Source organism: Lissotriton vulgaris, chromosome 7 (genome assembly GCF_964263255.1).
Source record: "Lissotriton vulgaris chromosome 7, aLisVul1.2, whole genome shotgun sequence".
Classification (NCBI taxonomy): Eukaryota; Metazoa; Chordata; class Amphibia; order Caudata; family Salamandridae; genus Lissotriton; species Lissotriton vulgaris.
Genome location: NC_141695.1, coordinates 1,666,372,826 through 1,666,394,224, shown reverse-complemented (window position 1 = coordinate 1,666,394,224; position 21,399 = coordinate 1,666,372,826).

Below are 21,399 nucleotides of genomic sequence, written 5' to 3'. Positions count from 1 at the left end.
GCAGACGTTACATGGTTTAATGAAGATAACGACCCGGATGCAATAATCATCCCGGTCAATATAAGAAAAACCATAACTATAAAACTTATAGAGAATGGAGTAACATCAAGAAGTGGTACGGTCGTATTTGTGGTAGAGGGACATGAATATCGGCAGCCAGAGGTATTCTATTCCTGGATAAATTTCCCAGCAGCACATGCTGTAACACATGAGTTTCACTACTACAAAATAGCAGAATCTCCAGAGGAATACTCTCCTTTCGAGGAAGTTGAAATTCCACTAACATACCAAGAGCACCTGCTCTACTTTAATGGCACCCTAAAACATCAAAATCACATTACCAGGCTCGGTCCACTAGGTAGACCAGGAGCCACATGGCCGGTTCTAGCCAGCTATACACCACACCCCGACATTGAAAATGTCAAGCGAAGAAGTCTTAGTTAAAATAAATGAATTAACAAAAGCATATAGAGATTTAGTTCAATTAACAGCTGACGGTACAACCGACCGACTAAAAACACTAACAGAAAATCCTGAAAAAACTTTCATTAAAAATAATTTAATTACTCAAAAGAAGAAGTGGGAGGGTAATAAACAAACCACTCCCAGAGAAAAACCATTTCAGTCCAGAGGAAGGTCTCCCCAACGAAGAAATAGATCTCCAGAAGGGGGGGGGGGGCAAGTCTCCACAACGGGAGCCCTCTGAAAAAAGATACAACCTTCGAAATAGGGACAATTTGAAAAAATCTGACATATCAAGATATTGATACACGTCCCTCTCGATCTTTTCAGACTTCCTCACAGAAAGCGGAAAGAAGAGGATGGTCAGAACATAAAGAAGAGCACGTCAAGTCCAAAGACAAGGAACCTGCTCATCAAAGTAAAAAATTAAAATTTCCCAGAAAGAAGGAAGCCAGTATTAAAATAAAACATGCTGAGAATCCTGAGGACACAACTGAAAAACGGAGAGTGGGCCCAGACAATGCTAGACAGCGCAGCAGAAGTGACCATAGCTCGCAAGATCCTGATGAATCTTCTGGATACAGTGGACACTCATGAATACATTCAAGTGGAAACTGCAGACACCCGAGTTAGCGTGCCCCATAACTATATGAAATAACATTACGTATAGAGGGAGATAAAACTAGGAAAATAAAAGGTCTCTTTTGGGAGAATCTATCTAAAGGCTATGATATCCTTCTAGCAGAAAAGGACTGGCCACCAGAGTTTGTCAGGGAGTGCCCACATGGCGAAGAAATGATTATGCCTACCTTCTCAAATTACATTCCAATTCATAAAAAATACACACGTGCTAGAAAATGGGCAGTGGCCCAAGCCCCTGCATTATATAAAAATCATGTTGGATGGGAGGAGGATTCTCCTCACCATAAAATCCAGTTAAAAAATCAACCTACTGCACAGAGGCAGTATCCTGTTAAGCAAGAAGCTAAAAAACAAGTAAGAGAAATTTTAGATCAACTTGAATATCGGGAGGTGATTGAAACATGCACCTTGCAAATGAACAATACTTTGTTTCCTGTCTCCAAGCCAGACGATTCAGATCGCCTAGTTTTGGACTACAGACACTTAAACTCCTTCTGTAAAACATTTGCAGAACAAAACAAACACAGTGCAGCACTAATGAATAACATTGTGCGCAAGAAATATAAAACAACATTAGATATTTCAAAGGGTTTCTTCTGTCAAAACATAGCACCTGAAAGCAGATATTTGACCGCATTCTCCAGCATGGGGACCCAAAAACAATTTTGTCGTCTCCCACAGGGATTCAAGAACAGCCCAAGATTATTTTCAGCCAGGGTAACAGAGTTACTACAAATATATGATGATGAGGCATTATCTTATGTCAATGACATGTATCTTACAGACGATGACCTGGAGACTCACTTGAAAAGAGTGAACACCATAATACTTGGGTTCGCAGCTGAAGGGTACAAATTCAACTTTAAAAAATCACGAATTGCCCATCTAACTGTCCTAGTTTTAGGATATGAATTATCAAGTGGAGGCAAAAGCCTAGCAGACAACTTCTTAGAGAAGTGTGCAGTACTCCAAGCTCCAAAAACGCTGAATAGCTTACAATCTATACTAGGTTTCCTGAATTTCGGAAGAACATACATTCTAAATTATGCAGAGAGGGTTAAACCGCTCTACGAATTAATAAAACCTGATTTCAAACCAATTAATTGGACTCAAAAACACTCAGAAATTTTAAGATCATTACAGACAGACATGTTAACTAAAACAAAACTGTAAACACGCGCAAACGAACGCAACCTTGTAATCCGAGTCATCCCAGGAAGATGCGGATTCACATACCTGACCTCTAATGAGGGAAAAACTGTACCAATAGCTTACAAATCACACTTGTACACACAAGCTGAAATGACATTCAGTTCTACTGAAAAAATTCTAACTGCGGTTCAAACTACTGTAGCAAAGGAAAGAGCCCTAGCCCAAGGGAAAAGGATATCTGTTTTAACAGCAGTATCAGCCCTTGAGGCAGTAACAAGACCAGGTATTCCAAATGCTATAGCTCTAGATGCAAAATGGATACAATGGGAAAATTCTCTTGCTACAGAAGACGTGAAACACGCTTTTGATACGAAAATGAAAAAACTCGAAAATCTGGAATACGAACATGAATGCCCTCTGTCAATCAAAATTCTGCCTCTCGAACAGTACACCTGTGTAATCTACACGGACAGATTTGCACAACACTACGTTGTGGAAAAACAGATTTACAATGCAGCGTGCGCGATTGTTAAAGGTCGCTGGCGCTTAGGTAAATTCAGACCGATGGTCAGTAAAACTGAATCACTCAAACTGTACAGCTCAGCGAGCTGAAATAAGATCTTTAAAGATGGCGCTTGAAAAGGCAGATCGCGAATTCCCGACACTAATAGTGTGCGATTCGCATTACTGCGTCAGGTCTTACAATACTTCCATGCAGACCTGGATAAAAAAGTTACAGAGATGAGACGGGTGCCACAATAAAGCATAAAAACCTATGGGAACAAGTAGTTATTTTGCAGAAAGAACTACAAAAGACTCACGTGATACATACGCAGAGTCTTCAACGTGATGGCGTTCACATTGCAGGGAATTCATCGGCTGACAGCCACAGCTTCAGCTGATCACTCGGCTTCCGTAGCTACAAAAAAGCGTACGAAAAACAAATAGATGGCGAAACACTGCTTGCAGTAAAAGCCTCAATGGAAGGCAATTATGAGGCGTTACCTCTAACTTATCCACTCGGAAATACATACATAATTGATGCGAACTCCGTTCCGTTTGCTCAAATCCCTGGAGTGGGGGATAGAGTAATTCCAAACACGAACCGGAAAGTCTTCTTGATTGAAGAAACACACATGGGATTGGGTCGGAGGCACCAAGAGATCCTGAAATCTCTAATAGAATAACAATCAAAATACTGGTGGCCGGGGATGAGCGTGCAAATTTATAACTTTGCAATGGATTGTCTGGACTGCAACAGAGTTCGCAGTTGTGAACCGGACCAGACACCTGCCCAGACACCACTATTAGACAGCATCAGGCTATGCGCAGACATCCAGACGGAAAAATGCGATCCCATAATTATTAAGACGAGATTCATTTAGATGTGGCCCCAGCGCTCGGCTGACGCCAGAACTATTATAAAAGATTTGCGAGTCTTTATCGGCACATACGCAATTGGCGTACTACATTCTGACCAGGGTCCTGCCTTTAGCTCTCGGGATTACAAGGAGGCCATGGCCAGCATGGGCATTGCATTGCGGTATTCTAGTCCATTCCATCCCGAGGAAAATGCGGCAGTGGAGAAAAAAAACTGTGACATAAAGCAATCTATAACAGCGAGGGTATTAGGTTCGGGTGACGGGTGAGTCAAACATCTAATAAGTGTCCAACGTAGTCTCAATAACATGCCAAGAGATTCTCTAGGAGGTATCAGTCCGTACAAACTTTTATTTGGTACTAGAATGATCATCCAGGATTTGGATTGTCAGACTTCAGTGGTGAAACAAAAAACCTTTGATATCAAAGATTGTTTGGCTGTTTTACAGGACTTAAATGAAACAAGAAAAAGTCTGAGTAACGAAAAGCTAAAGCCAACGACCACTGAAGCAAAACCACCTGTCCCAGCAAGACATGTCTGGATTCCAAAGATTGGGGATCTTGTCAGAGAAAAGATCACGGTTAAGAAGGAATTTGGGCCTTCTTACAGAAAAGCAGTACCTGTCTTAGCTGTCAGCGGAACAAGATCAGTAAAAAAGGAGAACCGAGTTGTATCAATCGACCCGGTGAAACCACAACCATGTGGCCAATATTAAGTAGTAGGCCCAGTGGACTCCCAAGAAATAGCAGAAGACCAAATCTTGCTACAATCCAAGAGGTTCAAACTGAGAGACTAATCACATTTGATAAACCTGCAGTGAATAAAAAAGGACTATGCAACAAAGCCATGGAACTTGTACCTCTTGAAACCCAAAATTGCAACAGTTCGTCAAGAAACACCTGTCTACAACGATGTAGCCTCTGACTATACAAATGTAACAAAAGAAAATCCAAAGATCAATGGAAATCCGGTAGCAATTCCACCAATTGACAGAACTGCATCTGGCTACTTTATCAACTTTGATGACTTTTCTGATGATACAAGTGAACATGGAGACAAGCCAGCAACAAAAACTTTCAAAAAGAAAATCACAGAGCTCTTTCATCAACTCAGAGAAACATATCTAACTTCACCATGGATTAATTTATGGATTGTGTTAGGTGTACTTTTCCTCCTTCTGTGGCTCATCTTAGTTTTAAGTTTGGGTAGATTTATTGATGGAAAACATAGTACAATGGACACAGCAAGTCAGAACATCAACTTGGTTCTGAAACCACACAGATCCTCTCACTTCGAAAAAAGAGAACTATCATCAGTGAACATCACAGCCATCCTATACCTGGTGGTATAGCTTGGGACGAAACGGACTATGAAATCTATGGCCCGGTTGAGCTCTTGAAATATCCACACCAATTTAAGATCTCCTTGAGTGACTTTGTATCACCTAGTACTTTCTCGAATGATTGGGACTTTGAAAATATTAATAATATGATGTCAGATTTAGAAATGTCAGCAAAATTTACAGCACATGATTATTTACTGGGTTCATCGAATTATGAGGAAATGTATTGTTTCAATCACTTTGGGCATCGTTATCTACATAAATCTGCTAATCCTAGAAATGTTTTCATTTATAATCAATGGGAACATTGTCCAACTCCGCCAAAAGGCAGTTCAAAAACCATTTTATGAGAAATTTCCATACTTCACGGGGTTTAATCACACTAATCCAGAAACGTTTTATTACAAAATGATAAATAAGACAAGAGTGAAAAACATGTTGACAAATACTAAACTGATTTATTCTGAAAAATTTTATGAAAATATATCTACATTTGGTTTTGAATTTTGGAAAAATAACATTGAAACAAAAACCATCTGGGATACAAAAGAGTGGCAGGTACAAGGTCTTGAATCATTGTTTAGAGCCTGCATGATCCCAGAACAAATAATATTCTTGAATGACACCATTCAACAAACAACATGTCTTGGTTTAGCCAAGATAAAAGATTTAAACAACCCGTCTATACCAAAGCCTATGCCTGATAGAAACACCACTACAGATGAGGGGTTAGACGTGTCCTATATTTTAAAACAAAACAGAACAATTCCTGATTGGAACAAATGGTTGATCTGGCCCACAGACACTAATAGCTGTCAAGATAGATTCCTGAACAAAATACAGGGGTTCAAACGGAACAGGCCAGACCCAAGATATTCCCAGAGACAACATCCAGAGATAATTACAACATATAATGTAGGAAAACTATGCCTCGATTGGCTAGAGAGATCCACACTTCCGAAATTAAGCAACACTTAACTTTACTTAAAGAAGGTGCTGACTTGCGAGATTTCATAATGGGACCTCGCAAACAGCGTCAAAAACATTTTATATACGCCGGTATATACGCAGCTTACAATGAAGCTTCGAAAGTATCACAAATAGAAACTGCAGAAAAAATACGAGAAATTGATTGTATTAATTTGGAAAAATCACTTTCTGTAGTGGACAATGGGTTAACGACTCTGTCCTCCAGAATGTATTCACTGGACAGCATTGTATCATCTGCTATTGATATAATAGAACAGGATATGCTAATGTTACAACATGGCCAGTCCCAATTACGTTCTATTGTACAGCTAGGCTGGACGTTACAAAACCTCCGTTCAGGCTACGTGCCATGGCGTCTAATCAACACCGTCATTATTTTCTATCTTTAACCTTACTGATAGACAAATCACGTTGGCACAAAAAGGAGCAGACTATACGGTGCTGAGCATTGAAAAACTAGAAAGATTACCATTGATGTCAGAAAGACCTGTAATTGAATGGATAATACATGGCACCATTACAATCCCGATAACAACTTTTCAGTTTCAATACTGCCAAAAGTATATACCAGCAGGCCTGTATGAAAGGTTGGGTAAAGGATACATCAAGTCAACCTGGAATTTACCTTATATACATAGATGTTATAGTGAAGGGAAAAAAGAAGTATTTCTTAGTTGTAACAATTGTAAAAAATCACTAAGCGGTACACTTCTGTGTCAAGGTATTAACTTGCATGGAGCCTGCGAGGGTTCATCAAACAACCTTTCATGTTATCTGCACGGCACCCCTGCTACACAGATAAAGCCCTTTTTCCGACAACTTTCCAACGGTAGCTATGTTATATTAAGTGACCACAGCTGTTGTGGCATGATGCCAGGAAAAGCCTATCACGTGAGCGTTACTTCCAGGGTCATTTGTTGTATGCAAGTATTGTATCCAAACAACAATCCAGACATGGAGGCAGCAATATGGCCTTATGTGAATATCTCTTCTATTTGAATTGATACTTTAAGCAGAATGAAGTCTATTCTTTTACAAACAACTGTGCCTTTAACCTCGTCCAAAGAGACGTATGACCTGCAAGTTGCAAGGACAGCGGCAGAGATACATACCCTTTTATCGAGAAATTGCCCCGTGCATTTCGTAGAAATGTTAAGCCAAATCCTAAACATGTCAGATACCAGTGGCATCGCACATGTATTTAAGACAATTTTTTCGAGACTGTTAGCACCCTTTGAAACAGTTCTGGGCATCTTCCCGAATTTTGTGCATTCTCTGTTCGGTGGCCTGCCTCTTATTTTGGGACTCGTAGCAGGAATTTTATTTTTGTTCCTTCTGCTCAGATATGGCAAGCCAAGTCCCAGACAAAACTCAGGCTACGATGGAAGAAACGATCCTAGCAATACGATACTGAGACCGTATCACTAAGGTCCTCGGATTGGCCCGGCTAAGAGATCTGAATACTACCTGGTTTCTTTCATTCAGACCAATCTGGCAAAATTACATCTTACCTGTGCTTCGATGTCTGCTATGCAGAGAAGAATGCGTGTTGGACGTCTGTCTTACACTACCATCAGCAGTACCATTGGATATCGATGCTTTGCTTTGTCCGGTAACGACTCATGCAACGTGTTGTCCCCAGCTGAGGTAATAGAAATTTTTAGGTAGTCAGTGTGACCCCCACTCGCACCCTATCCATGCTCCCGTGTCCCATGTATGTCATGTAATTCCCTTCCCGTGTCCGCCATAATAATGCAAATGTATTTCCGTCTAATGTTAGTATGTCAGTTAGTGAGCCCTTCATGTATAAAGTACCAATTCCGCATTAGGGCCCACGTTTCCAATGCATTTACATGGTGCACTTTTAAATAACGCGAAGCACACGTTTTCCACGTTTTTCTGGCTCAGTCGAGCCAGGCCCTTAATTGAGGCTCCGAGCCTCTTCTGTGTCTGAAAGCTGCAGTTTAGGTATGCATCCCTGACCTCTACCTTACTTCCTGCCCAGCGAAGCGGTGCCCGGCTCGGCCAGGCCTGTCTGCCAAGACAGTATTTTGCCTACAGTTATCTGCTCAGCCTCCGCAAAAACACATTCCAGTCTAGTGAAATAGGTAAACATATTCCAGTCTGCAGAGCAAAGGGCCCGGTCTTCCTGTCTCCTTGCAAGTGATTTACCGAACCCGTTACCATGGTAGGCCCATGGCCCCCGCGCATTGCACCAAGACACGTATGCACCCACTAGCATTCAGTATTGAACGGCCTCTGCCCGAGAGACCTTTTACTTCAGACAACACATCCTCCAAACATAAGATACCAGATATGCTATAGGTGCAGGTCGTTCTGACATCCCAGACACCAAGACTCCTCTACTAGTGCTAAAAGTCAAGCCCCCCAGCTCTCCCCAGTTACACGTCAATACCACGTCATGCTCAGTTGCGCACGCACCCATGTCAAAGGTTTCTGCTGACCCTGCAGAATCTCTCTATGTATCCACCCACCTATGACACTTCTGTGACGTTTCCAGTACACACCTCCGTGTACGCCCCTGCATACACCCTCTTTTACGCCCATGTGTTCTTATCACTCTCTTTTTCACTTGTTACGCCTACTGTATTCATTTCAATTATACTGTTTTACTATATATAATGTGTGATGTTAATAAAATGTTGAATATCCCTTCCTGAACCTTAGTGGTGATGGAACCCGATGTCCAGTGTCTCGAGCCACTTAATTAAAGCCCGTATGACTCAGATACCACGGACTCTGCCTCTCATTTATTGAGCTATCCTTATTGTCATTTAATGTATAGAAAAATAGTTCCGGTAATTTTATTTACCACATAATCTGGCGCCTGAATAGGGACCCCTCCCCTTCCCCACGCGCCGGCGATGTAACGCAGGCCCCTGACCCCTTCTACAGCCGTGACGGACCCCTTTCTGTGCACACCAGCGGGTTTTCCTGCTATCTCCCTCAGGCCCACGGAGGAGATGGAGACTTTGGTCCGGCATCCAGACGAGGCGGTGAGGAATGCGGAGAGTCCCGACCAGAGCCCAAGCCGAGAGAGCAAGGTCCGAGGTATCTGGAGGCCCACCTGTTCCGAAGCGCATGCGTAGTAGCAGCCTGACGCCGTAGCAGTCCAGTCCAGTCCAGTGTCGAGTTTCCGAGGCCTTCAGTTTTGCTTCCCGGTGAGTACCGTTGTTGGGAACGCATCTAGACGGGTTCATTAATTTGTGCCCGGTCAAGACGGGTCTGGGTACACAGACCCGGTCCAGACGTGTTCATTTAGGTGGATACGGTATGACGTGTCTCTTTATGGGACCGGTATGTCTGTACTGTTTTAGCAGTGCATCCAGTGATCCAGTATTCTAGTATTGTTTTTCGAGTTTTACAGAATTTATGTTTTTCTATGTACCAGGTAGTATCAGTCTGAAATGTTTTAATGTGTTTAATGTCGTGGTATGAATGATTGTTTGCTATTCATTACTGTGTTTATTGTGTTCACGCCCAAGTAAGTTCAAATATGCCACTGTTTTTGAAATTACGTCAGATAGGAACCAGGAAAGGGATACTCGAAGAAGCAGTTCCCGTCCCGCCTAGGGACACTCCCGGACATTTTATGTACCACAAACATGGCTTAGATGCCATACTGTACTTAGACTTATGGGTTGACTATACCAAGGATCTGGAAGAGAAATATAGATGGCCTGTCTCAGGGACATGGGATGCTGATTGCATCATGAGAGTAGAGGAAGCATTGTGGAAAAAGAAAGCCAGACAATCCCAGAAAGATGCCATAGAATTGTGGCGTAAAGAAGCGCATAGAAGAACAGAGAAAGAAATTAGGAAAGCAGAGAAAAGTAGAGAATCATCAGAAAAAGCCCAAGAAAAAGAACTACTGGAAGAAGGTGAACGAGTTCGAGCAGAACAATTAGACCGACAAAGAAATGCCCTTATGAAAGGCATGTACCCACTTCTCGCCGAGGGCCTACCTAAGGCCACCCCAGAAGTACCCAGTAATTTACCGCCACCACTGGTTCCAGCTAAACTCCGTCATAAACAGACCGCAGCGGATATTTTCCTTTCTTCTTACTTAGATGACACTGTCCCAGAATATGCAAACAGAACTCCCCCTCCAAATATTCATCCTCACAACCCTGTTCAAGACACAATTCCCCCCACTGTCTCTCCTGCCACTGCTCCTGCCACTGGTCCTGGCAATCCTTTTAATCCACCTGTAACCCAGGGCCAACCTACATTACCTATGCCTACTTTACCAGCTACATTACCACCAGCAACAGCACAGCCAGTAATGGTTGACGATCACACTTCAGGAGGAGCAGTAGGAGGTCTCCCTATCACCCCGCCTCAAGTAAAACGAACCACACTCAGAGAAGCAGCATTACAACGCACACCAAAAGTAACTACATACGCAGCCCTTAAGCAGTACCTTACTGATTGCAGATATGATCCAGTACCAGGCGAAGACCAGATGATATTATATTCAATACGTGTACGACGTGTTACAAACTATTTGACTATTTTACCAGACATGAGGGAACATCTAGACAACATATATCATTTTATTAGAACGGGGGAGAGACCAGAAAGTATTCACGAGGCCATGGCACACAGGAAGGTGGAGACTCAAAATATGATCTTACAGTTTTTGATAAATTGTTTGATAAGGGAACAAGACCAGCCAGGTAAAGATAAAGAAGAGATGAAAGTTCTGATAAAATGGAGTGACAACATAGCTGATGGAAAACATAGTAAACAAGGTTGTATAGAATCCATGTATAGAAAGATTCGTAAAGAAATTCTAGACATACACGCAAGGGAAAAAGCAGCGAGAGAAGCCGAGAAAGCGGATGATGAAGTCTCAGAAGACGATGATATAGAAACTGGGAGTGAAACTGCGAGTGCAGATAGAATAGCGTACGTAGGTAGGGCGAGACCCTTTGACAAACCCTTTGACAAACCCATACGCCTAGAGTGCAAGAAACGTTTTCTTTCTCCCATACCAGAACAATATTCTCTTGAACATCTATTCCAAGCCACTGATAAAGTACTGAAACAACGAATAGGTTACAGTGAACTTAGTACCATGCATGAACAGGAACCAGCCCGGTCAGCAGTCCAATGGGCTGGCAATACTAGCGTATATAAAGATGACATAGTAGCGCAAACATTTTTGAATCTTTCCCCAGACAAACAGCGACTAGCTGGTATGTACATGATTCAACATCTCATTACATTGCATGAAAGTCAGCATTCTGATCCAGGTCTCTTATATAATATATTGGAAGAGTTACTGCTAGGCAGATGGAGAGGCCTAGGTACCGATTTAATTAATGTCATTCTAGAACAGCGACACAAATACAGAACTTTCCTGACTCCACATTTCGTTCCTGTTCCACCCCCAGTAAGAAAAACATTTTACATAGACAGACAGAATCCTTTACGAGAAGTTCATCCCGTCCGGACAGACGGGGTGAGCTTAGATGAGTATTCGTATACACACCCTTGACCAAAATGGAATTATTGGAAATGAAAAAATTAGTGCCCTGTCATGATAAAGATCCAGCAGGGTTCCACCGTGAATTAAAAGACATGCTCCGCATGGGGGAGTATACGTATCCCGATATCCTTAAAATGTTAAAGGTACTGTTGCCAGCCGGCATTTACGAAAAACTTAAAGAAAAAGAATGGGAAGTGGGAGAGAAAAAGATTGATTGGGCAGAATTAGAAAACGAAGAAAATACGCAAATCCCTGGTACTGGTCTTGGGGAAAAAGCTAAAGGATTACCAGAATTATTAGTACATGTCCTGCCAAGGTTATTGACAACTAAAAAGGAAGACTGGGATGCTATCTCAGCCTGCAAACAGAAACAAGACGAAGACACTAGTGATTTTTATTCCAGATTCGGGAAATGTTTCATTATTAATAGCGGCCTGAAAACAAGTAGTGAATCGTATCCACATCTTTTTGTGACCAAATTAGTAGAGAATTCCTTACCACAGGTTAAAAATAGAGTACTGAAAGTTGAGAGTACATGGCAAGCTAATACCCCTTCCCAAATGTTGCCAATGTTACAGTACCATCAAAACCGAATTAGAGAAGAACACGAACACGAACAGAGACGTATGAAAGACACGAAAATGAAAGTACTAGTTGCCCAGTCTGTCCCAGCGGATGGTCAGAAGAGGGGTACGACACCGACCAGTCATCCTGCAGCTCCTGTTAAAGGGAACTGCAATTATTGTAAACAGCCAGGTCACTATATAAACGAATGTGCCGTTCTAAGACACAATATCGCTACAGGCAAAACGAAAGAAAGACCGCGTCCACCTAGACAAGAACATGTTCCACAAAATATTCCGCAGAACACGCAACCTCCTCAGAACACACAACAGACAGTAGCTGTACCCCAACCCATCGCTGCCACACAACACGTTACACAGCAAATGTACCAGTATGCTCAGTCAGATTACCCCGATTATCAACAGTATTCATGAAACAGGCTGGAGAGGGAGGTTGGCTTGCCCCTTATCGAGGTTCCTGTAGACCAAGAGGGTCCCTATGTACATAGTCAGGTATTAGGGAACGACAGAAAATTTTTGATCGACACAGGGGCGAGCAGAACTACCATCAGTCATGACGAGGTTCCAGGGGCACCCCTCTCAGGCTCACAGAATGTTTCCCTGGGATTTTCAGGAAAGCCTATTGTTAACGAAGTGTCAAAGCCCGTTTCCCTAGAAGTTGGTCCATTGTCCCGTACTACAGACTTGTTACTTACGAAATCATGTCCAGAAAACTTGCTTGGCATAAAAACATTGAAAGCGCTAGGAGCAGTGATTTGTTGTTCTCCGGAAGGAGTGAGATTGTTTTTACGTGATTTTAAAGGACATTATGTGTTAAGAGATTTTGATCCAAGATTGCAGAATGTACCGCAGCATTTATGGGCACAAGGTCCAACTGATGTAGGTTGTATGCATATTACACCTTATCGTGTCTCTCTCAAACAAGGAGTTGTACTGCCACGAATCCGACAATACAAGTTACCACCCGAGGCTGTAGTGGCCTTACTAAAAATTATTGACGAGCTCATTGCTCAAGGAGTGGTTGTAGAAACTGACTCCAATGTGTGTAATTCTCCAATTATCCCGATTCTTAAACAAACTGAACCGGATGCACCACCGGTCTACAGACTGGTGATTGACCTTTGAGAATTAAACAAATGCATAATACCCCAGTACCCAGTGGTCCCAGACATTTCTTCTCTATTGACTGCCATTGATTACGAAGCTGCGTTCTTTACTGTAATCGATCTCAAGAACGCCTTCTTTAGTGTCCCCATTCATCCAGAAAGCCAGTATCTCTTCGGATTCTGTTTAAATGGCAGAAGCTTCAAATTTGCACGTGCTCCTCAAGGGTTCACAGAAAGCCCTAGTATTTACAGCCAAGCACTGAAACGACAACTAGACTGTATTCACATGCCTACTGACACTGCCCTGCTCCAGTATGTTGATGATCTATTGATCACAGCACGAACTGAACGAGATTGCGAACGTGCATCACTGACAGTCTTGTTTTTTCTGGCCGAAAAGGGGCATAAGGTGTCCCCTTCAAAGCTACAATTCTGTGCCCAGCAAGTGGTTTACCTTGGACACTTGCTGTCCAAGAGGGGTAGGCAGTTGACACCTGACCGCATCCAGTTATTTACACATCTTCCACAACCCAAGACACAAAAGGAAGTACGGGCCTTCATTGGCCTCACTTCTTACTGCAGACAATGGATTCCCCAGTATGCATATCTAGCCAAACCACTCATACAGTTGACAACACAGGAGGCAGCGACTTCGACTGTCCTCCCTTGGACTCAGGAACATACACAAGCTTTTGATGAATTAAAGAAGGCTCTATGTCAAGCACCTGTTTTAGCGACACCATGTTACAGCAAACCTTTTACACTTTTTGTCACTGAACGCGATGGCACAGCATTATCTGTTCTCACACAAGATCAAGCAGGAAAACACAAGCCTTGTGCTTATTTTTCTAGTACAGTGGATCCAGTAGCCCAGGCTCTGCCTGCGTGCCTGAAATCAGTTGCAGCAATCGCTCTAGCTATCAGACAAAGCGACTCCATAGTATTAGGACATCCCCTGACAGTACAGGTTCCACACTCCGTGGAAGTTCTCCTAAACAGGACACAGACTCAGCACTTGACCATAGCATGACTGACAGGATATGAACTGACACTGTTTCAACCACACATAGAGATCAGACGTTGCAACATACTAAACCCTGCTACTCTATTGCCCTCGACTACAGCAGATCCCGTACCACATGACTGTGTGTACGTCATTAATACCGTAACAAAGCCAAGACAAGACTTGACAGACATTGCATTACCTGACCCAGACCTGACACTTTATGTGGATGGATCATGTATGAGAACAAGTACAGGAGAGTTAGTGGCCGCATATGCAGTGACCACTGACACTGAAGTCTTAGAAACACATCGTATTGACACACTGTCTGCTCAAGCAGCAGAGCTCATCGCTCTGACCCAAGCCTGCATACGAGCCAAGAACATGAAAGTAAACATATACACAGATTCACAGTACGCATTTGGAGTCGTACACGACTTCGGCGTTCTCTGGCAAGAGAGAGGTTTTTTGACCTCCCATGGAGCCAAGATACAGCATGGTCCCCTCATTCAGGCTCTGTTAGAAGCAATACACTTGCCTACAGCCATTGCCATCATGAAGTGCAAAGCACATACTAAAGTCATTGACACTATTTCCCAGGGTAACGACCTGGCAGATCGAACAGCCAAGCTTACAGCTCAGACTCAAACAGACATACCGACTGACACGACAAAGACTGAAGTATCTCCACTGACACATTGTATGACAGTCAGGGATCCCACACAAGATGTACTCGACATACAGTCACGTGCCACTCCAGACGAAATCAAGAAATGGACGGAACAAGGAGGGGTCCAGACAGATCAGGGATGGATGACGAAGGGAAAAGCCACATGGTTTCTCCCCGACTCTATGGTTCAAGTTATCATTAATACAGCACATAGTCCAGCACACTTAGGAGAAAAAGCTATGCTAGACAGCATCCAGAATATATGGTTCAACAAGCATTTACGTGCAGCAGCAAAATAGAAAGTACGTACCTGTATGATCTGTTGTCAGTTCAATCCAGGCAAAGGCATTCCCGTGGAACAAGGTGGATTTCATCCTCCTGACCATCCTTTCGAAGTCCTCCAGATGGATTATATCCAGACGGACAGATGCCGAGGATTCAAGTATGTCCTCGTAGTTGTATGTGCCCTTTCCAGATGGACAGAAGCGTACCCAGTCCCAGATTACACTGCTGTGACCACTGCCAAACAATTGGTCCGTGAATTCTTCCCGCGATACGGCTTGCCCCGTGTCGTGTACTCAGATAATGGACAGCCATTCTCGTCCGAACTCATGAAACAGGTATCACTCCTGTTAGGGTACCAGTGGAAATTTCACTGTGTACGACACCCCGAAGCAGCTGGTCTCGTTGAGAGACATAATCAGACTCTGAAAACACGGTTAGCGAAGGTCTGTGCAGAAAAAGGTGTAGATTGGATGGTAGCCCTGCCGGTTGCCCTCTTTTACATGCGTATGGTAGCCCATTCCAGAACCGGACTATCTCCTTATGAAGTAGTCTTCGGCAGACCCCCCAATATGTGGGGTACGCCTATGCCGCGTAAGATAACTGATGTTGATAGTAATATGCTGACAGATTACCTGGCTTCCTTGATGTCTGCACTACTCTCTTGTCGTTCACAGGTCGCAGCTGCCTTCCCGGACAACACCCAAGTGAAACTGCATGAAATCGTTCCAGGCGACCTGATATGCATACGTAATTTCGACCGCTCAAGCCCTCTGGAGCCCAGGTGGAAGGAACCGAAACTGGTGTTGATGACCACGAGGACCGCAGTAAAGGTTGAGGGAAGAAAAGGGTGGCTCTATTCCAGCCACGTCAAGCGTTTTCATGGACTGTGTCCAAAGACATTTCCCAAGGACTGCCCCGATTCAGATACCGACACTAAACTCCCCTTGTTAGAGAAAACTCCGCAACAGGAGTATAAAACAAAGTTGAGGTCTAGTAAGTCAGACAGCGTTTAATTGTTTAAGTCCCCCTCGGGTGAAGCGGTTAGACAGGTTTCTGACATGTATGAGATAGACCCAAATAGTCAGAGAGATAGGCGAAATGAGAAGAGAGACAAATACTGCAAAAACATCCATAGCAGATGTATTATCACTTTTATTTTTATGTTTTTTCTGAGTATTACGATCATGTGTATAAGCTGGACGTTACATGTTTTCTTTCCTCCTCCTGGTTCACATGTACATTCTTCTTTCAATGACACCATAGAGCACACTTTTAGTGATCTGCCCCCTCACGAACTATCCTATCGTCTAGCACTGCGCAACAATACTTTTATTCGTATGTTACACCATTCTCACCAGACCAGCAATGTCACGAATTGCTGGGTATGTGGCCGACTCCCACCTTACCAGAAATACAAGGGAGTTCTGCCCCTCTTTCCTTATCCGTTTTCACATAATGGTTCGTGCGGAGCATGGTTTACTTTAATGTCCTCTTTAGACAGTAAGTCCAAAGTTTCCCAAGGCAATTGGATATGGGGGAACCTGAATACAGTTATGAATCAAGCATGTTTCCCAGACAAGGACGGTCTTCCCCAAAGGACAGGGACCGATCTAGAAAACGAAGTGTATGGATTAGGTAATTTTACCCTTAACCTCATGATTCTGAACGTTCAGTCCGAGACTAATTCGGACTTGCCGTTTATAACAGTTTTACCATTGAAAGGTGAATTATGTGTCAGAAAGAATGGTTCAGTACATCTAGGACACAGTGATTGTAATACTGTGGTCGAATTTAGTGATAAAGGAAAGTCTACTTTCAAAGCTTCCCGCCATTCTTATTTTATATGTGGTCAGACAGCTTATGTATGTCTGCCATTAGATTGGGATGGAACGTGTTACATTGCATTCCTATTACCACCTGTTTTTCTAGCCCCATCCAATTATCATCGAGATACCCATCTTGTGCATGTAAGACATAAGAGAGACCTTCCTCCTGTTATCGATTATTCTGAGTCAGCATGGGACCAGTATAAGGATTATATTAAAGGATACTTCTGGTTCATAGGTCCCGTCCAAAATAGTAAGATAATACGAAGATTGACCAGAACCCTTGAAGCAGTAGTGAACGAAACTACTTTTGCTTTAGGTAACCTGACCGAAGAGCAGTCTGCTATGAGACTTGTTGTTCTTCAAAACCGCCTTGTACTTGACGTCATCCTGGCCGATAGGGGTGGAGCTTGTAGAGTGACGGATCTAGTTGTTGTGTGTTTATTCCTGATAACGCACCATCAGTATATAAAGCAATAACAAGGCTTCATAACATAGCTCACCAGATGCACCAGAATCCTGACTCCTGGACTTGGTCTGGTTGGTTCTGGAATGTGATATCCGCCTGGGGATGGAAAGTACTGTAATTCCTAGGATTAATACTGCTTATAGTATTCAGTTGTTGTCTCTGTCTACAATGTGGGCCAGCGATTTGCGGCTTGTGCGCCACAACCTGTATTCCCCATCCACGTTCACGTTCCCGTTCCCGAATAAAAAAAGATGAGCAAATGATGTTATACGAACAAATAGATGGTCTCATGAAAATAGATATATCGTAGAGGGCGCAGTAGGGGCCAAGGAGGGAATGAGGTAATAGAAATTTTTAGGTAGTCAGTGTGACCCCCACTCGCACCCTATCCATGCTCCCGTGTCCCATGTATGTCATGTAATTCCCTTCCCGTGTCCGCCATAATAATGCAAATGTATTTCCGTCTAATGTTAGTATGTCAGTTAGTGAGCCCTTCATGTATAAAGTACCAATTCCGCATTAGGGCCCACGTTTCCAATGCATTTACATGGTGCACTTTTAAATAACGCGAAGCACACGTTTTCCACGTTTTTCTGGCTCAGTCGAGCCAGGCCCTTAATTGAGGCTCCGAGCCTCTTCTGTCTCTGAAAGCTGCAGTTTAGGTATGCATCCCTGACCTCTACCTTACTTCCTGCCCAGCGAAGCGGTGCCCGGCTCGGCCTGGCCTGTCTGCCAAGACAGTATTTTGCCTACAGTTATCTGCTCAGCCTCCGCAAAAACATATTCCAGTCTAGTGAAATAGGTAAACATATTCCAGTCTGCAGAGCAAAGGGCCCGGTCTTCCTGTCTCCTTGCAAGTGATTTACCGAACCCGTTACCATGGTAGGCCCATGGCCCCCGCGCATTGCACCAAGACACGTATGCACCCACTAGCATTCAGTATTGAACGGCCTCTGCCCGAGAGACCTTTTACTTCAGACAACACATCCTCCAAACATAAGATACCAGATATGCTATAGGTGCAGGTCGTTCTGACATCCCAGACACCAAGACTCCTCTACTAGTGCTAAAAGTCAAGCCCCCCAGCTCTCCCCAGTTACACGTCAATACCACGTCATGCTCAGTTGCGCACGCACCCATGTCAAAGGTTTCTGCTGACCCTGCAGAATCTCTCTATGTATCCACCCACCTATGACACTTCTGTGACGTTTCCAGTACACACCTCCGTGTACGCCCCTGTATACACCCTCTTTTACGCCCATGTGTTCTCATCACTCTCTTTTTCACTTGTTACGCCTACTGTATTCATTTCAATTATACTGTTTTACTATATATAATGTGTGATGTTAATAAAATGTTGAATATCCCTTCCTGAACCTTAGTGGTGATGGAACCCGATGTCCAGTGTCTCGAGCCACTTAATTAAAGCCCGTATGACTCAGATACCACGGACTCTGCCTCTCATTTATTGAGCTATCCTTATTGTCATTTAATGTATAGAAAAATAGTTCCGGTAATTTTATTTACCACACAGCGGCTACCGATTCTGATGACTGCATTCGTTGAGACTTCACCATTACGATTAGGTGGAGGTGAAGTACGAGATGAAAGCGGCACCACACAGGTACAACCTTCTGTGAACATTGCTGATCTAAACACCGATGATGGCAATGCAGCGCATATATGCACTATTTCTGATTTTTCAGCATTGGCCCAACTTTCACCTACTGTTGTAGATACATTTTTTGCTGAGGTAATGTTCTCTCCTAACAACGAGAATAATAGTTGAAAATGCGAGCACACAGCGTTCCCTGAACTCTGAATTCGGCCTTCAGTTTTTGATAAACAGCACTGCTGAAAACGTTTGGAACTATTTTTTCCCATGAAAGCGAAATTCTTTTTTTTCTTCTCCCCCAATTTCAAAATATTTACGTTTTTTGGCACATAATACTCCGCTTAAAGTAGAACTATTCTTAGAGAATAGAACTTCTATTTTTAGAGGCCCTAGAGACAATATTTTGAAATCAGCCTATTGTACATTTACAATCTTGCATGAATATGTGATGAAATGGTCCCAACCTTTTCTTCTGTATTAAGAGCCATTTAATGAATGTAAATTTAGTGATTCATTCAGTCAACATTCTAAATGAACAAAATTTTATCTGAATGATACCACTGCTTTAAAGCGTACAGTATAATACTCATTTTCGTGTATCTATACCATTTCAAATGCATTTGATGTATTTTGGGGTGGGCTGGAAAACACATGCATACTTATATGTTTATGTATTACTTAGTATTTAGTAATGATGGACATTATACGTGGAGTGGGTGTTGTGAACCGATCTAAGACCCTAATTAAATATTCCCGATTTATGCCCTTATGTGGGTATAACAAATCATATCCATATTTAGTAATAGCCAATGCAGTCCAAATACGGCAAGGCTACTTCCTTAGACTACTAGAAAGTACAACGAGTTCTTTAAACAAACCAAACCTACAGCAACCCGGGAATTCCCCCTGCTTTTGTTTTGATTTGTGCTAGAACTCCTGCGAGTCCTGAAAGAACTGCCAGTTCTTAGTGACAGTTCTTATTGACGTCTTATGTCCAACCTTACGTCAAACACGGCACCTTCCAGGTATAAATATACCAGCATTTGCCTTAAGCAACACACGGTGGTTTGGAGCAGAGTGGCTATCTACTTACCCGATGCCCAGCTGATGCGAGTGCCGAAGGAAGCCGTCCCTCCCATTTGACGCACTGAGAAAGACGCTGTCTTTTCTCCTTCAGAGAAAATCCAGCTCCAGTGTTTCCAGTCACCCTTGCGGGTTCCAGGGAGATCGAGTCCTGAGAACGAGATACAAGACCTCCTTCATTCTAAAACCAAGGTACGGAGCTGACTAGACCCTTAGAGAATTCTTGATTCAGACTCTTGGCAAAACTAACTTAACTTAAACTGCAACTCCCTTACTCCTTCCCACGTACTAGGCTTAGGTTAGGTACAATGGGGTAGGCGTATCTTAGAAGCACCCGTTGAGTACGTTTAGTCAACTTTTATTATTGTATATAATTGTATTTATTTTATCCATTTTAATTATCATATGGCTCAGAAGCCATATCAATGCTTTTACAGTATTCTTTCATAATACTCCTTTTACTGTACGCACTTTACTTTATGACAAGTATTGCAATTGTGGCAATTCACTTCTCTTGCATGAGAAAGAAGACTGCTCAATAAATAACACCTTTTATTGAAAACGCCTGTCTCTCTATTTCTCTGCACTCTGGTTAAACTAAGCATGCACTATTGACTGAGTGAAATAGCTATCTATTGTTTTCACACGACTCTGGAGATATACTCCTTATTCTGGAGGGAGCAAAGTTGTCATGTTTATGCGGTTGTCAGAAGCTAATCCCTTCTTGTCTAATCAGGGAAGTTAACTCCTCCCTGTTCATTTGAGAAAGTTTCTAGTGACCTCTGAGCTACCTGGCATACCTAATTAAGTCTAGCATATTCAGTAGAGACCTAGTCGACCTCAGTCCTACGTCTAAACTGCCGTTTGTTATTCCAATGCGCAGAGCCTATTGGGAATATAGGAACTACACTACAGCCACGCCTGGCTGAGGTCCAAAACACCCTTATGGACATGCCGTTTGATGACCGTCGCCTCTTTGGCGACAAGGCAGACAGTGTGCTTGAGCGCTTAAGGACTCCAGGGCTACGGCCAAGTCCTTGGGCCTCCCGGCCCCGCGCCAACAAACTGTTCGCTTTCGCTCTTTTCGTCGCCAAGGAAGGGGCACCCCCACACGTCCTGCCAGCCACTGCCCACAGACTAACATCCATCGCGGTGGCGGACGTGGTAACCGCCGTGGCGGCGGTCGGCGACAACAGTGAGGTCAGTCCACACCTACCCCTGCAGCATCCGCCTCTAAACCCTCCTAGTCTGAGCTTTCAGGCCCATGTGACGCC